This window comes from Octodon degus, unplaced genomic scaffold (genome assembly GCF_000260255.1).
Source record: "Octodon degus isolate 3935 unplaced genomic scaffold, OctDeg1.0 scaffold00154, whole genome shotgun sequence".
NCBI classification, from domain to species: domain Eukaryota; kingdom Metazoa; phylum Chordata; class Mammalia; order Rodentia; family Octodontidae; genus Octodon; species Octodon degus.
The window spans coordinates 4,121,811-4,143,516 of NW_004524730.1; the positions used below are offsets into that span (position 1 = coordinate 4,121,811).

A 21,706-nucleotide genomic window follows, 5' to 3' on the forward strand; every position below is an offset into this window, starting at 1 on the left:
CACACTCACCGGACCTGGGCTAGGACTGGAGTTCTGATTCTTTACATGATTATTCTAGTTCCTGTCCTTACGCCTCCATTACCCACCGCCCAATGGTGAGAAGTTTGTGCCCACTCCTCATCATGCCTCTGCTTAATTGTTAAATTCTAGTATTTATGGTGATGGCATCAGAGTTGTTAGCCAGTGCAGTTTCTTTTCCTTAGCCTTAGAGCTTCCACTCCTTTCTCGAGCTACTTAGATCGGCAGCTTTTTCCCTACCCTCTTCTGCGAGGCTGTCACATGTGTGCTCATGTATTTGTGATGGAGTTAAAACTTTTTTTTTTTTGAAAAGTTAAAAATTCCTTCATTTTTTATTCCTGGTACTACTACCACAAGTTACAGGGCAATATAGCTGATGTAATGAAAAGAAAGAAAAAGACAAAGCTACAGCAGACGAAAGACCTCAGGAGTGTACAGCTAATTGACACTACATTGCATTAATCAATAGCTGCACTTTTTGCAAACTGGGGCTGTGACAGTCCTGAACCAGAAGGGTTTCCTGTTTAAGCTGCAGTCACTTTTCTGACTATGGATCATCGTTCCTTCTGTGGCAGATTTTTACAGTTCCTCTAATGCATTTGGGACGACTGTCTCAAAGTAACCTGCAGCTTTCCTGACAACTCCTCACTCTCTCTCCTGCTAAGCACTGTAGCCCTTTTCTGTGGTTTTTTAAAAAAACCTTCTGCTACCATATCCACCACTTCCCCCACCAGATCCATAACCACCACCATAGGGACTGTCAAAACTTCTTCCACCAAAACTGCCCCCACTTCATGGGTTCATAATTTGACTGATGCTGTCTACTGTAATTTCCAAAGTCATGATAGTTCCCACCACCACCCCAGTTCCCACCACCAAAATTTCCTCCTTCGCTGTAACCATCATATCCTCTTCCACCACCACCGTATCCACCACCTTGGTTTCCATATCCTGCTCCACCATCACCATACCCTCCTCTACTACTGTAACCAGGACCACCACCACAGTTCCCACCATCACCTCCAAATCTGTTATATCCACCATCACCTCCTCCATAACTACCTCTGCTGCCACCTCCTCCACCACCGTAACCTCCTCTTCCACCAAAGTTTCCACGATGACCAAAATTCCTTCCACCACCTCCAAAGTTTCCTCCATGATCCATAACTTTGCCAGATCCACCTCCACAGCCTCTTTGTGATCCAGCAAACTACATCTCTAGTTTAAAAAGGGCCTTTTTCACTTCACAGTTATGCCCATTAATAGTGTGGTATTTCTGAACAATTTTATCAACTGTGTTGTGATAAAAGTTACAAAAGTAAATCCTCTTTTTCCCACTCTGCCTGTCTTCCATAATGTCTATGGTTTCAGTCTTGCCATATTTTTCAAAGTAGTCTCTCAAATTATATTCTTCTGTATCTTCTTTAATACCACCAAAAAAAACTTGCTTCACTGTTACATGGACACCAGACTTTATTGAGTCCTCTCTAGAAACAGCTCTCTTTGGTTCCCCTACACATCCATCAACTTTGTGTGGTTGAGCACACGCTGCTGCATCCACCTCTTCAACCAAGAGTAAGTCACAGAACCAAAGCCTCAGGCGCGTTCTGTTTGAGGACCTCTCATCACCACACAATCTGGGAGTGTGCTCCATTTCTCAGAGTGTTCTCTTAAACTATCATCAGTAGTTTCAACACTCAAGCCACCAATAAACATCTTCCTCAGCTGCTCTCGCTCCTTTGGATCATGGCCTTCCATTTTGAGACCGGACTCACCTCTTCCAACTCTTAAAATTGTTTTATCACATTCCTTATCCCATCTTGCTATCAGCTGACCCCCTGAATGAATTTTTATTTGTATGCATTAAGATTTACTTTTTGTTATGCCTTAAAGTTCTGTGAGATCTCTAGGGGATCACACCTTCAGCCCATGTGTCTGCCTAAGCAGGCGCTTTAATCCGCTCAGCTATCTGGCTTGCCCTTTTATTCATCTTTAGTTGTAATAAAATATGCACAACAAAAACTCACCATTTAAGCCATTTTTAAGTACACATTCAGTAGCATTAATTACATTCACATTATGGTGTAACTGTTCTCTACCTCCAATACCTTTTTATTTGGTACAAGGTCTCACTATGTGGCTTGGACTCAGTGGTCCTCCTGTTTCAGCCTCCCCAGTGCTGGGATTGCACGCGAGTACCACCACTCCTGATTTCAGTGGCCTGTTCTGGGTTCCTCAGAGCTGGTGTGGGGCCGATATGCCACGCAGTACCAGGAATCGAACCCGGGTCATTGTGCTTGCTAGGCAGGTGCTTAGATCACTGAGCTATCTCCTCTGCCCCATCTCACTTTTTATTTCTTTATTGATACTTACTTTTGCATATACACTAACATAGACTTCTGGTATAGAGTTGAACAGTAATGAAAAAAGACATATTTACGTTCTCCTAATCTTAGCTCTAAGTATTGTTCCATTTAATATTCCATCCATGTTAGCTGTAGCTGTTTGGTAGTTTTTCTTTAAGTTTCTCTTTATTTCTAGTTATCTGAAAGTTTTATCATGAATAGGTATTGTCAAAAATGTTTACTCTATTGGTTGATATAATCATAAGATATATGCTTTTTTAGCCTATGATTATAGTAATTTTTTTTCAAATGCAGAACCACCCTTAAATATCTAGAATAAACCTCACTTGGTTGTGGTGCATAATTCTACTTATATGGTTCTAGATTCCATTTGCCATTTTTGCTGTTGCTAAGAAATTTTTGCATTGATGTGTATAAGAGATATTGGTTTGTACTTTTGTTATAATTTCTTTATTTTTGGTGTGAAGGTAATGCTAGATTCACAGAAATAAGTTATAAAATAGAAAGCTTACATTTAATTTCTGGAAAAGATTGTGGAGAATTGATATCATTTCTTCTTTAAATATTTATTGCATTCACCACTTTAATCATCTCACTCTGGTGGGATTTCTTTAAAGATTGATGGTTATTGATTTGTCTGTTAGGTGCAGGATTATCTAAAGTATCTATTTCTCTTTGTGTAAATTTTGATAATTTTTAAGAAATCAATTTTGACATAGTTTTAAGAAATCTGTTTTATGTCAATCATCAAAGAAAATTACTCATGCTATTTTTTAATTCTTTAAAATCTATCTGAGCAGTAGCAATGATCTATTTTTCATTTATAATATTGTAATTTGTGACCTGCCTCTTTTTTACCACTTGATTAAAATGAATATTTATTAATTTTATTGAATGTTACAAAGAACTATCTTTCTTCTATCATTTTCTTGCTTTAAATTTCATTGATTTTTAAGAATCTAATTGTTTTTATGTTTTAAGCACAGATTGCCCTCTTTTCTCTAGCTACCTATAGAGGTAAATTTAGATTATTACTTTTAATTATTTTATCTTTTCTAATATATACATATAATGCTGTAATTTCTCCCATAGCACCACTTTCACTGCACCAAAAAAAAGTCTGCTAAATTGTATTTCTGCTTTTAATTAGTTAAAAATATTTTTAAAAATTTTCTGCAGATGCATAGAACTATCTAGTCAAGGGTATTCTGAGCCAGAGACACAGCCTGGAGACTGAGAGCATGTGTCATGTTAGAAAAGTGCAGGTTAATTTTGCCTGATGGTAACAAAACCTGGGGAAGTACCCAGCAGGAGGAAAGACGGTGGAGGTAAAAGACAGGCCATGAATGCCCTTGTGGGTCATACTGAGAAACCTAGATGTTATTTGGAAGCCATGAAGCATAAACTTTCTAATTCCTAGTTTTAAACTCAGTGTATTTCAGATCAGAATGTCACGTCATCATCTCTAGGTTTTGCAGCCCAGTAGTGTGCCTTAAGGATCAACACAGCACCCTGCTGTCCTGGAATTGTGGAGAGCTTGTGCCCGTGTGCTGTGGAAACGTAAACAAAGGGAAGACCAGAAAGAAGTATAATCCTTCCTCGTCTTCAAGTTGCAGTAGGTGTCCTAGCTGTACCCATCACACTTGGAATTATCCCTGATACTAAATGACTTCTGGTTTATGTGCGTCTCCCTCACTGGTACAGTGAGTTTCCTGCTCTTTTCTCCGCAGCACTTCCAATGACTGAGCAGGATTTTAATTGTTTGCATTAAATCCCTTTCTGTGCAGAGTACCTGGAGGGATTTTTATTTTTCTGAAACACACTGGGTCTCAGTATTTGTTGCAGGAATGGATCCAAGAAATAGGACCTCTGATGGGGGTAGATTTGAAGGTAATAATGGCCCTGTGTCCAGTAGAAAATCGAACGTTGGGAGTGCTTGCCTAACACTGGCTGTTGGACAAGGCATTGCCAACACAAGATGTGCTCAGAGGACCATTAGCTGCTTTACAAGCAAAAATGGATGGTAATGGAAGAGTCCAGAGATGTGGGACCTTGGAGGATAAGAAAAGCTGATTCTAGACTCCAAAGCAAAAAGTAAGATAAAAAAAACTCCTTGATCTGAATAAGAGAACAGGCCTGGGGAGCTAGCTCAGTGTTCTGAGTACCTGCCTGGCAAGCACGAGGACTCCAGTTCAGTCCCCGGTAACACATGCCATGCCTGTCCCATGCTGAGTGGGCCAACAAAATGGCTTGATGGTGCACACCTCTAATTCCAGTGCTGGGGAGACTGACAGGAAATCACTATGAGTCCAAGCTGCCTAGGGAGACCCTATATGAAATAAATGGAAAGATAGGGTAGGCCAAATAGCTCAGTGGATTAAAGCACCTGCAAGTAGGCTCAGAAGCTGGGGTTTGATTTCCAGGCCTGCCATGCTGGCCCCGCTCCTGGGGCACACTGAGATGGCAATTGAGCCTGGGCGTGATGGCGCCAGCCTGTAATCTGAGCTCTTGGGAGGCTGTAAACAGGCAGATCACTACAAGTCCAATCTAGTAGTGAGACCCTGAACACCCTGTAGACCTTTCCCTGAAATACAAAAGACAAAGAAAAGAAAAGATAAATAAATAAATAAATACATAAATGAATAAGAGAATAGTGCGCCCAAACACTGTAACAAAGATCAGATGAAGAAAGCGGCCTCTCCAGTTCACCTTGATGGTCTCCACATAGCATGAAACTCGCAGGGAAAGACAGGCCAAGAAAGTAAAATAGGCTTGAAAAATATGGGCCAGAAAGTTACTGCTAACTGGACCTGCCTGGAAACAGGAGGATCACAAGTTCCTGAGCTTTGGGGAGAATGGCATCCCCAAAGAAACACAAGTTTGAGCTAAAAGGATCCTTGAAAGGTTGAGGCTTAGAATGTCTATGGGCCTTCAATCTTTCAATAACAAAGACCCTGCTCCAAAGACTATTGCCTCTAAGGAAATCTTTTCTCCTAAACATACTTCAGGTATGATCATGGAAGATGGGGAACTAGGATCCCTGCCCACCGTGAGGTTAAAGGGGCAGCCACTGAGCTATCACTACCTTACCGGAAATGTGGGGCAGTGTGTTGGAGAGCTCCTAGCCTGCCAAGCAAGGCAGCCTGACAACATCTTCCGTGTAGGACTCCCACATTGCTTGGCGCTGAAACTGTTGCATGCCTTCTTTTCCTCTTGTGTGAATTGAAGGCTACACTGTCAGATTTCTTTTCCTGCTCCATCTCTGTACATCAGAAAGAAAGAATGCTTGGTAAACTATATTTCTAAGTCCCAGGAATCTCTAAGACACCTGATGTAACCCTTTATATCCTTGCCCTATTTTCTGCCTGTGGGCTGGAGGGTAACCCCTAGGGTGACTTTCTGAATCATACATACCTTGAAGATGGTGGTGTCTACTGCTCTATATCCCAGAAAAGTAGTCCCAGCAGCAAAGCTCTCCTTTGACCCACACTGTATCGATTTGTTAGGATACCAAGGTTATGGAGTTGTTTGTTATAGAAACTGGAATTAATTACCCTGACTCAGTCATTGATTATCTTATGCCACATAGTCAGAACAACAGGTCCTAGTACAAGTTTTTTAACCATCACTTGGTAAGTTTTCTCTTCATGAACATGCCTTGTGTTGAATTTAAAATAACAGGTCAATCCCTCAAGGCCTCTTTGTTTGGTAAAATAATGGCACACTCTTGTTGTTTTTCAGCCAGCCAATCTGGTATAGGTTAACGTGCATGATGGAGGCATAGTCTGCTGCCTGAGTCTCTCCCCTTCTCCTGTGTGGAAGGATTTTATGAAGGACTGTAACTACACAATCACCCCCCTCCTTTACGAGCTCAGACAATGGCCCTCCTTTTATTACATTTCCTGTCCTTACTTGCCAAGGCACTTTTATGACTGTGGGCATGATTGCTTCACTCTCAAGAATTCAGGACTATCCCTCAGTGCTTCATATAACTTGTCACAATAATTTTAACAGCAATTCTTCTTGCATGTTGCTGTGTGAGCCACTCGCCCGCATCTCCCCTGATGACACTGTGTGGGGCTCGTGAGCTCTGAGCAACAGTCGTCTCCTGGCAGCAGCAGGAGCTATTTCCCAGGGCCATACCGCAGCCTGCCTTCCCGCCTTCCCACTCCTTGAAACACCTCCCATGGTCTCCTCATGAATTCAGAGCTTTGTGGTTGAAATTTGAAGGTCTGGGGCTTTCCTTGCTGGGGTACAAGAAAGAAAGGAACCACCTTAAAATAGAGTCTCTGAGTTTTGGAGGAGCAAGTGCAAATGAATTGTCATTACACAAAGCAACAATGACATTAATAGGAAGCATTTGTTTACAAACAATGAGATATATTCCATTTCTATTTGATGTAATGTACTTGGGAGGTGGCATTTTAATTTGGTGCATGATTTTAAAGATTCAGGTCTTATTGGCCACCTTGGGATGTCTCTACCATCCTCAATATCATGCCCATTTTATTTAAATTCCTTTATCTTTCTTTTGTTCTTGAATAATATCTGCAGCTTATCTCTCTTACAATATTAAACTATATTAAGAACAATACACCATATACATCTCCAAATTGAGGATACCCTAATCAGTGCCCAGCACATAGCAAGTAATCTATATTCATTTATCCAGCATTGATTGAGCACTTACCTTGTGACAGGGCCTGTATGAAGCATGGATGATACAAGGATGAGCGATGTGCACAAAGCGTCTTATCTCAGAGGGGTTAGATTTTGGGGGAACATAGAGAGGAATCATTTCAAAAAATAGAAAGAAGACTGGTCAGGAGTGGCAACTACCATAGATACAAGATGATATCTACTGTCAAAGGAAGCACGGGTGGAAGGAGAAGGAGACAGTCAGATTGCCTTTCTGATGAAAAATGTGAACAGAGGGAAAGAAGGAGCAGGAGAGAGCTGGTGGAGAAAGATCCAGGTGGAAGGAGCACCCAATGCCTTGAAGCTTCAAAGAGACAGTAGGGACCATAGTGCTGGGTCAAAGTGAGCAGGAGGAGGAGAGGAAGATGCCACTGGACAGGTCAAGGGGAGCAGATCAGGCTTGAAGCCAGGAACCTACGCTGAAGACAATGGCAGTGAGGGTAGAAACAAGGAAGCCATGTGATTTGGTTTCTAGCTTTAGAGTCATCAGTCCAGATTTCTGTTGGGGAATGGCTGGTAGTTATAAGTAGGCGCGGGGACACTGGGAGTAGCTGCTGCTCCCAACAGAGGCTGGGAGCCTAGAGGATGGACACTGGGGGCTGGGAAGGACTTTTAAGCTGAGTGGACCACAGAAGGCTTTGCCATTGAGATGGAGGTGAGTCCATCCCCAAAACACTACCTACCATATATACAGCTCTCTCTCCATGCTGCAGACTGGCATCTCATCCTTGTATTTATAAAATGTTTATGGATCACCCTCAGGAAGTAGGAGGCAGGAACTATGATCTCTATTGCTCTACTTGAGGAACTCCACATTAGAAAGAGATTCAGTCAAAGTCTCTGAAGTAAGAACAGGAGGTAGGAAGTGTTAACTCTAAGATTTATGCCACTTTGATTACACTAGAGAATATTCCTTCTCATGGATTTCAATGAAAGGGATATTCCTAGGCCTTTATGTCCCCTTAAAGGCCTTGTAACTACAAATAATCATATCTGAGACTTCCTGAGCACCTGCTATATCCTGGACACCAGGCTCCGGGAGTGATGCCCATCGTCTGATTTAATTTTTGACGACTCTGTGCAGAAGGTGACAAAGTTGAGGGTCAGCAAGTTCATTCACTTACCCAAGGCCACTTACAAGTGACTTTGTATAATAGAAATAATACAGAATAATTAATTGTAATAATTATTAGGTAGTAGAGCAAGGTTTAAGGTACCAAGTCTTTTGTGCTCTTAATCACCATAATTTGTTGTTCTTAGTAACACACAAATAAAATTTTCATTGTTCTTTACTACGTACAATGTTCTTGGGGAAGTCACATTCATTCCTATGGGGTTTGGGCTGTGGCCCAGGGCAGGCATAGGGACCAAATGACCTGTGGACAGAAGTAGGAGGCAGAGCTGACACCAGCGTCTCCTGCAACTCCAGTTTGTCCTGCTGCCTCACTTTTCAGAAGCAGCACCACAGCCCAGAGTTCACCCGTGTGAGTCAACCTTCAATGAGCACATCAAAGAACCTGCAGATCTCTCCAGTCCAACATAGGAAATCCACCCCAGAATGATATTGAAAACATTGCCAATAAAAGTGATGAACCACTTTTGCAAGTGACCCAAGACTAAAACTTTCTTTTTCTTTTTTGCCGAGTACGGCATCCCCTTCATCTGTCTTACATTGTAATCAGATACAACCTTGATAGAATGAAAGCAGAGGTCACTCTGAGCAAACTGGCACTTTACGTGCTTGGAAAAAGGCTCCTTTGTAACAAGGGAATTATCGCATTTCTATAGAGGGATTTTTCTTAAAAGGACAGGCTGCTTTGTTCAATGGTGCTGATTTCAGCGCTCCGAGGAGATGGCCCTTTCAGACTGTCGACCTGCTGAAATTTGTGGGGTTCTTTTTGTTTGTAGAAACCTGCATATATTATAGAGAGTGTACTAAAATAGAAACTGTAGGCTATCACCAGGCAAAATCTTTTGATTGTCCAAAAATGTCAGACAAAATAGAAAATGATCCCTGGTTTACATTTTGATTATTGTTAGTTCATATCAGCTTTATGTGAAATTGGGTTCAACTGATCCCTGTGGGTTGCCAGTCGTACTTTCTGTCCCTAAACATGACAATCCTTCTGGGAAGAAATATGGCACTTTTAAGGGATAGCATTTCAGATCACTTGTGTTAAGGCAAACAACAACAAAGCCAGACTCTTGAGTTTAAGTGATGCATAGGAAGAAAGAAAATACATCTTCAGCCTGCGGTGCTTTGCAGGGAGCGGGAGCCAGGCCACGGTTTGTGAAGCCATATTGCAAAGCAGAGTGTGAAAGTTTGAGAAGTGTTTGAGTGAAAAAAAAAATGTGGTTTTGTGTCAATCGAAATGCCAGGCGTGTCATGTCTCAACATGTAATGTTACCAAAAATTAAGCAAAATGTTCCATTTTTCCCCGGTGTCAATTTTAACACTTAGCAATATTTTTGGCATTGTAATTACTGTTTTCGTTCCATTAGCCTTCTGTGAGTAGGAATGTTTTATCTACAATTCTAATAATCACTTATACTTTCCGCGAGCAGATGTATTGATTCATTAACCCTGATTGTTTATAGCTAATAATAAAAGTTTTTCACCAACCTTACTAAACCTCATAATTTGTGTTTCAAACGTGTTTCTTTCCTACTCCATTAGTATGTTGTGAATGAAATAGGGCTGTCATTTTTCACAAATAGCTATACTTGTAGTTGGGTAAAGGGAGCCTTCTAATTTCTCTTGGGAATTAAGAAAAAGGAATTCCATTATGACATTCTTGTTTTCATTCATGACATAGAATGGTTAGTAATGTAAGCGAGGCAGGGAGAACACTGTGTTCCTCCAAGTGTCCTGAGGCTCATACTACCTCCCTGGAAATAGTGTAAACATTGAATGGAAGAATTATGACCGCCTCGTGCCCATGGTAAGCAGAAAAGAATTAGCGGAAGAGTCTGATGCTAAGCATGCTGGGAGAGTCCGAGCTACAGCCTAAAGCAAGAGCATCTCACGCTGTATCTGTGTTAAGATCCAACCTGGGTTCGCAAAACCAGTAACCTTCCATGGTAGGAAGCCCCTGAGATGCCAGGGTTTATGCATTGTTGCAGGAGAGGCTACTCTATTCCAACTAACAGGTCATACCTCTCAAGGTTGTCAAGAGAATCTAATGAGATAGGTGAAGAGACCCTCCAGGGCAGTGCCTGACATCTTCCATGTGCTCCCTTTTTAAAAAAAATACCATATTTTATTTATTTACTTATTTATTTTGTGGTATCGGAGATTGAACTCAGAACCCTGTGCTTGCCAGACAAGTGCTTATTCTACTGACCTATCTCCCCAACCCTCCATGTGCTCCTTACATGCCAGTTCCTCTCCCAACCAAGCTATGCCAAGCCCAGGTAGAGTCATGAGGACAAAAGAAGGCAGAGAGGCTCTGTAGAGGGCGTGATGTTCCTGCCTCACCTCTCTGAATATCCTGACTGCTGGGACAGTGGTCTAAATCCTGCCAGGGATGAAGACTGTTTGCTGGCTGTATAGAAAAGGCCAATAGGGCTCTAGGGCTAACAAAGGCAGCCTTGTCTAAAAGGCTGGAAGTGTTTGGATGTGAATGTATCAAAGAGGTGTTTGGCTCTTCCTGTCAGGCCTTCTGTAGCTGAGATAATAAACACTTGAGGCAGCCTAGACTCATCCCAGGGCTGCTAATCAGAGACGGCATTCAGTGCTGCAAGAGCAGCTGGCCTCAGACAACCCAAGAAGCTCTACCAGGCCACTTGCTCTGCCCCTGGCAATGACTGAATGTCACGGGGAAAGCAAATTCTTGCTGGGCGATGCTCAGCCCCTTCCAGACGCTAAGGACAGAGAAGAGGGTTCAAGCCTCTTTCCAGCCTCGTACCATCTGTGTCCTTTGGGAGAATTCTGCTTTCTGCAGGACTTTGTCTCCTTTGAACATCAGCAAATCCCAACAGAGGGAACTTAACACCTTTCATCCAACAGCAGAATGTACTTTCTCTATCCCTGTATTTTCTTTCTCTTTCTTTGTTTTTGTTTTGTTTTATTAACATTACTGAGTATTGAACCCAAGGCCTTTGCAGTGAGCTACATCTTAGCCCTCATTGTTATATTCTGAGACAGATCTAAGTCACTGAGTTGCTCAGCCCGGGCTTGAACTTGCAATATGCCAGCATCAGCCTCCCTGAGAGCTGGAATTGCAGGGATGTGTTATCCATACCTATCAGAACCCGCTTCTCAAGCAAATTCTTATGCAGAAATCCAGCACAAGAAATATGAAACTGGAAATGTTTAATTTGAAATGGGACCAAGAAGCATTCCCAGCGGCCAGCTCAGGAGCCCCTGTGCAGCCAGCAGCGTCCTTTGGTCTGCAGCATTTGTTTGAAATTTCCAGGCATAGCTGGTCTCTGGGGGATTGGGGAGGCCCGCTGTTCCTGACCCTCATCCTTTCTCTCATATGCAGTTTTCTACCCACAGTGGGCCCCGGGTGGCCTACTTCAGCAGTTCTTGTTTTGCAACAGTCAATTTGTTTCTGGTTTTCTTCAAGGTATAAAAGGTGACACTTTTCCTTCAAGGACTAGAAGGAGAGGCCCTTTAACAACACTGAAACCACCAGCCTCTGTGCCTTAGAACCTACTGTGCTCCCTTTAGCTTCCTTGGAAAAACCAAAACCTTGATATGAACCATGTCCTGTGTACCTATAGTACTTGAAGTTAACAAGGGTAAGTTGAAGGTCTTTCCTTCATTTCAGAACATGGAAAAGAAGAAGAGAACGTGAGGTGCTCCTCTTCCTCGGTGAGAGCATTCACAAAAACCCAAGCATGACCCTGGCGCTCCTGAGGGCGATGAGATGCCTCTTCAGGCTTGTCATTGGCCTTTTCTGAACCTGCCTGAAGCCCTCCTTCTTTCCTGCTGTCCCAGCTATGACCTGATGCTCTGAATGCTGGGTGTACTCTCTACAGGGACAGCACCTTTGCAGGAAGCAGGCCAGGGCTGCCACTGGTCCTCCTGAGACAATCAGAGGCTGGCCACCTCCAAACGCGTCCTGGGCACCGAGCATCTTGGGCGCTCTTTCGCCTTTCTCCAGGCATGCTCAGGGCTCAGGGCCCCACCCCGCTGCTTCTGTGAGCCTTTCCTTCCGGTTCAGCAGAGCTTCCTACAGTCTCCACCAGCATCATCTTGACTTCTGCGCGTCTGGGATGCAGTCTGCCTCACTCACCAAAGCCTTCTAAAGCATGAGGTGACGTACCAATTCTGACGCTGGTGGCCCCTGGTCCTGAGTAGGGGAGGGCAGTAGAACACGAGAGACAGAAACAAATCTGCTTTAACGTACCGTACAGACATAGAGATGTAAATCGTATTCTTTCATCGAGGCAATGGAAATTTTAAGGAAGACGGGTAGTTGCATACGTAAAACAAGGCCTTTTAGCACAGTACTTCTGTGCTGAGCATCATTCCAGGAGTTCGATCTTCAGGAGGAGACCGTGCGGCTGCCACTCACACTAGCCCAAATGCATCCTGTTTCCGAGGTAATATAACTGGTCTGGTCCAAGGCAAACACAGACTCAACTTCAGCTCTGTCACCTTTTGACCTTTAAACCTTAGTCACTTCATTGCTGTAACCCTCAGTCTCAGTTGTGCAATGGGAATACTAATGCCATGCACCGTGTAGGACAGTTGCAAGGGATAAGGTAGATTTGCATATGAATACTTAACATAGCACAAGACATAATCAATACTGCCCATTTTTGTTATTCATAAATTTACTATGTCTTTGAGCATTTCGGAAAGTAACAGATCTAATTTGCAAAGGTGAAACAGGACTTAAGTGAAAAGCTCAGCATTTTCTTTAATCTCTATGGATCCCAATTGATTCAATTGATAGGTAAATGCCCTCTGAGCACCTGTGATGGGTCAGGGTCTCTTTCAGGTACCAGGAGCACACACATGAACTGGAAAGGTGCAACCCTACTCTGGTGGTGCTTTGTTTCTGTCGATGAAACTGACAAAGTTAAGCAGACTTGTCATGCTGAATACTGTGGGGGAGAAGCATCATGGGTAATTTTTAATATTCCTATATATCAATGTGTGCAAAGGCACACATACCATGCATACATGTGTCATGTATGAACATATATGTGTACATGCCCACACATGCATGTACCAACTTAGACACTTCATACAAACTCATCCTTACATTCCTCCATGTACACGCACTAAAAAGTCCTTCCTTTTTATATTATCTTTATCCTGTTCAGTCAGAGGAATCCACTGCATTAGTGAGAATTATGAGTTTTAAGGCCAAAACAGTGAGAAAGAAATACAAGGGATTTACATTTTCTCAAAGGCATCCAGAATATGAAGAACTTCGAGTATGTCAGGGCAGGAATATGAAGAACTTTGAATATGTCAGGGCAGGGAAGTTCTTTATCTCCCAGGGAGATAAAGAAGTCGAAATCTTTCTGTAGCAGAGCTAAGCAAAGCGGTCTCATCTGGGTGGAGAGGCTGCTTGGCCTCTGCAAAGCACTGTCCACACACTTGCGCTCTCCATCCCTGCCACACGCCAGGGCACTGTGAAGGATCCCAAGAAGGTCAATGTTCCTCTCCTCCGCCATGCCTGTGTTCAAGTAAATCCAGCAAGAACACAGTGGAATGGCTGATCCTGAGATCTAAATCTTTAACACACCAGGAAGTTTTGAAATATGAGGGGATTTGTCAGTAAGGTCTTGAATGGACAGGCATAGGCCTGAAGCTGGAGGAGGAGCCCACTAGGAGTAGAGGGATCACATTTGGTGACAACTGCAACCATGACATCTGTGCAGGATTAACCAGACTCAAGGGACATTGAGACAAACATTTGTAAGGTCTGTGAGATAACTCAGTGGATTAAGAGCCTGCTTAGGCAAGCTCAGGGACCGGGGTTCAATTCCTGGCACTACATGCCATGCAGGCCTGGCAAACAGGCATGCTGAGCCAGCCACCAACCTCGGCATGGTGGTGCATGCTTGTAATCCCAGTGTTGGAAGACTTGAAAATAGGGGGACCACTAGGAGTCTGAGCTGTGTAGTGAGACCCTGTGGCAAATACATTAAAAAAAAAAAGACAAATATTTGTGAGGTCATGCCATGGCAGAGCCACCATGGAAAGAAGTTCCAGGACTGTCTCTTCTCTCAACACTAGGAAAGTGAAAAGCTACCCTGAGTAAATAGAATCTGGGGAAAAAAAAATGAAGAGTGGAGATTAGTAAAGGAGAAGAAAGATAGTTCTGATAGCAAGTTCAGGTTTAGAATTAATGGAGTATTTTCACAAAAGATACAGGATTTCTCCCACAGTAGGCTGTCTTAGACCATTGTAGGTGGAAAGAAGCTGTGTGTGTGCCCTACCCCCACACAATGCCCTGCACTGGTCAGCAACTGTAGTGAGGAGTGCTCTAGGGCAGATTGACATTGCCTACAGAAAAAAATGTTAAACAATCATTTTTGCATTTCTGAGATGCAGTGTGCAAATTTCAGTTCCATTGCATGAACAAAATAAAAAACTCAAGATGTTATGAGTGAGAATAACAGGAAAAAGAGGTGCACATTAGCAAGTGTGGTCAGACTAGGTCTTGCTAAGATAGTGACATTGAAGGTGTGATTCAAAGGGCTAAAGAAGATAGAAACTCAAAGAAGCTGGTAAAAGAAAGGACTCTAGTCCAAAAGAAAAGCAATCACATACAAAGTGTGTATTAGAGAGTTTAGCATGAGTGGGAGAAGGTGGGGTGAAGAGAACAACATGGCATGAGATTAGAAGGGTACATAAGAATGATCATTTAAGTCCTTGGAACCTGTGATTCTCCCCTGACTCTTGAGTCTGTGCTGACTGAAAAACAGTGTTAGAAATGGCTATGACACCCAAGGCCTGGGCATGTCAGCCTAGGAAGCTTCCTCTTCTCTACTGCAGCATGTACTCCCAGCTTCCTGTGTTGCTCCTTTTTGTGGCTACAAACAAATTAGTCAAAATGTGAATGGAGTACAAACAAAATGATACTTGTGAATTCTGAAGTTCAGAAAGTCACATAGAACATACACTTGGCCATCCATGTGGCTGAGGCTGGAGGCTGAGCTGAGCCAGTCTTCCTGCCTCCCATGGCTGATGCCAGGACTCGGAAGGATCAAACATTTGGGGCTGGCGCACAAGGACCCTTTGGCATCTCTAACTGGATGTATTACCTAAATGTGTTTCATGATGACTTCAGAATCACCACACGTGTGTGTCAGTATGTGCTCAAAGTTGTTGCTTGAGTGAATAAACCAGGTTGCAGCTTTTTTAGACCTACCACTGAACATCACACACCACACAGTATCCCTCTATTCATTAGCAGCAAGGCTCCAAGTCCAGTTCTTGTTCAAGGGCAGAATGCATTTGCATTACTATAACAAAACACCTTAGACTAGGTAATTGTTTTTAATGCATTTGGCTGTTGCAGGGTCTCACTATGCAGCTTTGACTCTTCCTGCTTTCAGCCTTCACAGCACTAGGATTATAGGCATATGCCACTATGCGCAGACTCTGGCCTGCATAGCCCGCCATGGTGTGGGGGCTGGTGCAGCATGTGGTACTGGGGATTGAACCTCGGTCCCTAAACTTGCCTAAGCTTGCCTAAGCAGGTGCTTTCGTCCACTGAGCTATCTCACTGATCCCAAGACTAGGCAATTTATATGCAATGGGTGTTTATTTTTCACAGTTCTGGAAGCTGGAAATCCAAGATGAAGTGAATCAACGTCTGGGGAAGGTTTCCTCTCTGCCTCCAAGATTGTTCTTCTTGCTGTGGACTCTCATGGTAGAAGAGCCCTTAGTTCCTAGAGGCTAACCCAATCTGGAAGGACTGAGCTGTCATGGCCTAATGATTTCCTAAGTGGCCCTACTCTTAAAACCATTGCCTTGGGGATTAAATGTAAACTTCTGTGGTGTGTACTTAGAAGGACACAATTCTATCACTGCGGAAGAACTTATCATCTGAATGGTGCTGTGCTGGAGGGACCAGGCATCTGGAATCCCATCCAGTCAACAGTCCAGTGCAGCCCGCTTCTAGCTTTCCCCACTAAAGTACTACACATGTGGTCACTCCCACCCCACTGATCTTGGACTCTCCCAAACAGTTTATCCTACTGAATACCTCCTCCCACCCTTCATCAAAGCTGCACTGGAGAGAATCACTCAGCTGAGTCCTGCCCCAATTCCTGAGCCATAAAATTATAAGAAATAGTAAAATTATGATTATTTTAAGTCACATATTTCTTGGAAAGTTTGTTACACAGTGAAAGACAACTAGAGAATTGGGAAAAGGTCTATTTTTAGATCAAGGGTCAGTAGGCGAGATAGAGTCAAGCTTTCTTGTGCAAACCTGAAATTAATGTTATTGACCAGGCAATTAAGGAAATAAGACCAGAGCTGGCTGTAGGGAGAGGCTGAGAAGCAGTGCACTGGGACTAAAGGCAGGCCTCACAGAGGTGCCTGGACCCAGTTCACCCACCCGTCCACTCCCTACCTCCTTCTTTCCTGGGTGGCCCAGGAAAGGTGTGTAACTTCTCTGAGCCTCACTCTTCCTGACAAACAGAGAGAGCCCATGCACTAGGGAACCAATACAGCTGTTGTTATGGTTTGTGTCTAGTTGTCCCCTCAAAGCCTCATGCAGTCTTGGGGGGGGGGGTTCTGAACTTTGTGATTGATTACTGTGGGTGTGGATGCTGCAGCTACCCTGGGACAGGTAATTTGCATTACAATGCAAGGTAGGGAGAGACGCTAGCTGCTTGAACTGCCGCTACCCCTCCCTTGTGCTCTTGCTCTTTGCCACTGCCATGAAAGTTTGCCCTCTGCCGTGTGCCACCCGGCCTTGGAGCCAGCTGAATGTGGACTGAAATGTCCAGTAACTGTGAGCTAAATAAACTTTTCCTTCCTTTATTTTGAGTGTTGGGTATTTGTCCCAGCAACAAGAGAAGAGTAACTAAGAGAGCTGTGCAAAAGCATCTTCCCTTCTAGATCCCTGAAACAGCAACACAGAGCCCCCACCTGGACACAGAGACCTTCAGACCCAGGATGGTGTTAATGAAGGAGAGAAGTGTGGTCTATTTACATTGTACCTGTCTCAAATCTGTTGAGTGTATAAACCAGGCTGCAGCTTTTTTAGACCTACCCCTGGACATCACACATCACACAGTATCCCTGTATTCATTAGCAGCAAGGCTCCAAGTCCAGTTCATGTTCAAGAGCAAAATGCGTTTGTGTTACTATAACAAAGCACCTTAGACTAGGTAATTTTTTCAAATGTACTTGGCTGTTGCAGGGTCTCACTATGCAGCTTGGACTCTTGGTGATCCTCCTGCTTTTCAGCCTTCCCAGCATTGAAAGAATATTTTGAGAAGGATGACTTCCTAAAATAAAATGCATTTTCTAAACAAAATTTAAAGTCTCCATGTCCCAGTCAACTTTCCTATCTTATATAAACAACAAGGAAGTCCAAGTTAATTCTTTTTTTAAACTCAAAACACCTGTGGGTGGAAGACATGTTCCTTTCCTTCCCTTTTATACTTGAACCATATCCACATCCTTCCCCATCGGGACTTTTCTTATTTTTTTCTGCTGCAATTTACAAACGTCAAAAGATCCCCCACCCACTCCCCACTGGAGACTTTGTTTAGCGACAAGGAGGAACAAGGGCCCTGCTGTGTCCTCCTTCTGTCCTTGTCTTCTTTCTTGTCATACAGGCTGCACAAAGAGAAGGAGGAAAATCACACATGGAGAAGGGGCCCAAATGCAATGCAGAAAACAGACACACTGAATCCCAAGCTCAGGTCAACGGCCTTCTTTCCAAACTGGGTCTTCAACGAACAGTGAAAATCACTAAATCATCTTTATTGAAATTTGCTCAGCCTGTGAGTTGCCACAAATGAATATTATCCAGGCTCCTTACCACCCTACAAATGTACTTCTCTTGCAGAAAAACAAGAAAATAAGGGTTCTGAGTTTTGTGAAATAAGCAATGTGTCACTGGTATTTGAGGTGGCATGAAGAGGTGGCTGGCGGGCCATGCGGGGGGAAGGACCTGCTAATTGCGTCTTCTGATTAATCCTCTAGATCCCAAATTCACCCTTCCTCCTGGCAGAACATCACAAAAGTCTTCAAGGTGTCTTTGAGGCTTTTAGTGAGGGCTGAAAACAGCCCCAGGTCTGATGATCATCAGGGTTTTTCCTGGCCCCACGGGCACAGGTGCCATGCTGAGCTTTGCTTCTGCAGGAGACAAAGGTAGTGATGACGTGGCGGGGTGGGGACGGCACAGCAGGCTAACCAGAAGCCACAGGAGTCTCTGATTGGAGCTGAGTGAGCCAGTCTGAGCCTCAGAGAGGGCTGCCCACAAACGGGATCAGCCCTGGCATGGTGTCTGTCTCCCAACAGCATCTGATTGCCAAGGGCCTTTTGAAGTGAGACGAATTTATCTCCCAGTGGCCCGGAAGAGAGGAGGGCAAGGTACAAAGACAGAAGTGACAAAGCACAAATTTGAGAGCTGCTCCTGCTGGCTTGTCAAAAGGGAGGGTAGGGAGGTTTAAGGAAAGAGACGACCATGAGCTTCAGAGGCCCATCAGAGAGGACGACCTTTCTACACCCACAGTCACTGAGGCTGTGGAGCAGGGGTGAGAAGGCCTCGGTGTCCAATTGTGCAAACCTCCTCTCACCCAGCGATGGACCCACCCACCCACAGCTCTGCCTGAGTCTTTCATAAAGGGGAACATTGCTTCTTGAAGCATGTGCCCTATATTTCCAACACTGCAGGAATTTACCCCTGGAGGTCGTGTCTCCACCTTCCCAGCACTGTATTCTCTCCAGATGACCATATCCCAGTACACTGCGCTCTGTGTGCCCCTGGAGGCCTGCGTGTGGTTTATATCATGTATTTGAGGAAGGAACCTCCATCTTGTGTTCAGAAGCACAGTTCCAGCCTGGTTTCCCTTGGTTCCACTGTTGAAAGAAAGCTCTTCTCTACCCCCGAGCCCCAGCTGTCCACCCATAAGATGAGACAGTTGCTAGAGATCATTGGTTGCCTTCAGTCATCTCACCCCAGTCAGTCTCTCTCATTGGCCCTGCTACCAGCACCTGGGTGTTGAGCTGGTGGATTCTACCCACACACAGGCTTCATGTATCAGAAGACTACAAAGGAGAACAAATGAAAGCACATTATAGAAGGAAAAAATAGTTTCTTAAAACAAAGCAAGGAATTTAGGGAGGGGGTCAGGTTTGTATTACTATGACATGCATGCTGTAACACAGTCCCACAAAATTTATATTTAAAACAATAAAAATGTATTATCTTAAAACTTGGAAAGGTCAGAAATCTAAAATGGATCTCACTAGGCAAAGTCAGGGCCGTGTCCCTTCTAGAGGCTCCAGAGAGTTAGCATTTGCTTTCCATCCAGCTCTAGGGAGACCTCCTGAATCCCTTGGCTCGTAGTTGCTTTCCTTTCAGCCACAGTGCAGCATCTGCCAGCCTCTCTGCCTTTTCTTGGAAAGGAGCTCCCCATCCACCTGTGTAGGGATCTTATGATTAGGCTGGCTCACTGAGATAATCCAGGATAATTTCTTGGAGGGTTGCTGGATAGAAATTTTGATTCTACCTGAAATCTTAATTCCTATGTACACCACAAGGCAGTGCATCCACAGGTTCTGGAGATTAGAACGTGGGCAAACTAGAGAAATCCCAGTTTAGCCCCACAGGTTGTGTGCTGGAAAGTCAGCCTAAGGTCCATCCTGGAGCCTCATGTGTGGCCACTGACTGCACAGGGTGGCCAAGAGCTACTGTCCTCTCCGGCAGGCCTGCCCTGGATCAGTATGGGATCCTGGGCCTGATGATTTCATATAGCAAGTTGGCTGGGCCACAGTACAGATACTTGGTCCAACTTTATCATGGATGTTTCTGCGAAGCAAAAGTGGCTTCATACAGTTAGTTGCACATTTGAATAGCACAAAAGGTTGGGCCTTTCTGGAGCAACAGGAAATTCTCCAGCAAACTGTTTCTAGCCTTGAACTGCAACATCAATTCTTCCTATTTCATCTTCAGACTGCCCTTGGGCTTGAATTCAGCTCCCTCCTGAGTCTCCAACCTGTCTACCTCTGCTATTAGATTTTGGCCTCCCGGGGTTTCCACAAGCGTTTGATCCAAAACTTTATAAATCTGTTTCTTTGGAAAACCTTCTCTAATACAAATCTCAAATAATTTATGATGATTACTTGTCGAATGTCTGGGCTATTCTTTTTTGTCAGTATTGGGGATTGAACTCAGGGTCTTAGCACTGAGCTACATCACCATCCTCACAGGTCTGTTTCTCAGGCTAGGCTTCAAACGATGATCCTCCTGCCTCTTGACGAAAACAGAGTCTGTTTTACACATTTGCTATGGCCTAGACCTTTCCCCTGCCCAGCCACAGGGAGTTACGTGCTTCGTTTGAACAGCAGTAGAGGTTGGTTTCAGGTGGATGCCACATGTTTTCACATTGAAAGACTGAGATAAGACATATAATCTTTTTATAAGGAAAAAGTAAACAATGGAAAATAATCCGATCTATTCCATGTAGGCCCATGCCTGACATGAATATTGCTTATTGAACAGGTGAATTAATAAGTTGCACCTGTACCACTGAGAAGAGCTGGGGATGGCTGGGCAGGCTCTACCCATTCCTGTCTCTTTTACTGTTCATAACATGTTTGTCTGGGAAGACATGTTTTCTATTTTACAAATGGAGCGCTGTAAGCTGGAGTGGAAATTAGTCCAGTATACTGTGTCCCTAAAGTGGATGCCCTTCATCTCATCTTTCTTCCCTGAAGAATTACTGGGGGGGGGGGAAGAGGGAAGAAAGTATAAAATGTTGTCTTAAAGAGCTCATTTACTGTATGAGTACATATATCATTAGTGATGGACAGTTCAATTTCTATGAATATGTACTGCAAAAAACAATAAAAAGCTGACTTATAAAACACTGGGGTCCTTTAAGTCTTTTGAATATAAAGCAGTGTGAATCAAGAGCTGAATCCAGGTTCTCTCCCATTCAAACCCTTTCCCAAACCTCCTCTTTGGGTCAGGGCTGCTACTCCCTGTTGTAACATGAAGTAGTTGACACTTCACTGCAAAAATCCTATTTACTTTTCACTGTCTACCAGGATATGAGAGTCAACGATCCAGTAATTCAATTGCCTTGTGCCAATCGCGTTGGAAATAATTGCTGATAAAATCAGAAAGAAAACTTCAGCAAATCTGAAAACAGATTACTGCAGAGCTCAGTGGCACAATAGGCTGATATTAAATATTGTTTCAGGCCTTAGGATCAGACTTCGTACTGAATCTAGATGAGCACTGGGTTGTGGGATTTGGATGAACATGAGACAGAATCTAGGTTCCTGTCATACATGATACTTGGATTTGGGGTTGTAATCTGTTTCTGAAAGCTGCTTCCTTGTCTCCTCCTCATGCTCAAGCGTATTAGAGACTTAAACTCAAGAATGCACCACTTGAAATTGGAATAATCTTGTTGACATGCCACCTACATCGCCTGTGTCTTAGTCACTTTGTTCC

The 21,706-nt window shown here is 43.7% G+C and overlaps 1 pseudogene; it reads right to left on the reverse strand.

Moving 5' to 3' along the window:
* Positions 1-720: 720 nt before the first annotated feature.
* On the reverse strand, positions 721-1,776 carry LOC101576978 (annotated as a pseudogene).
* Between the last annotated feature and the right edge of the window lie 19,930 nt (positions 1,777-21,706).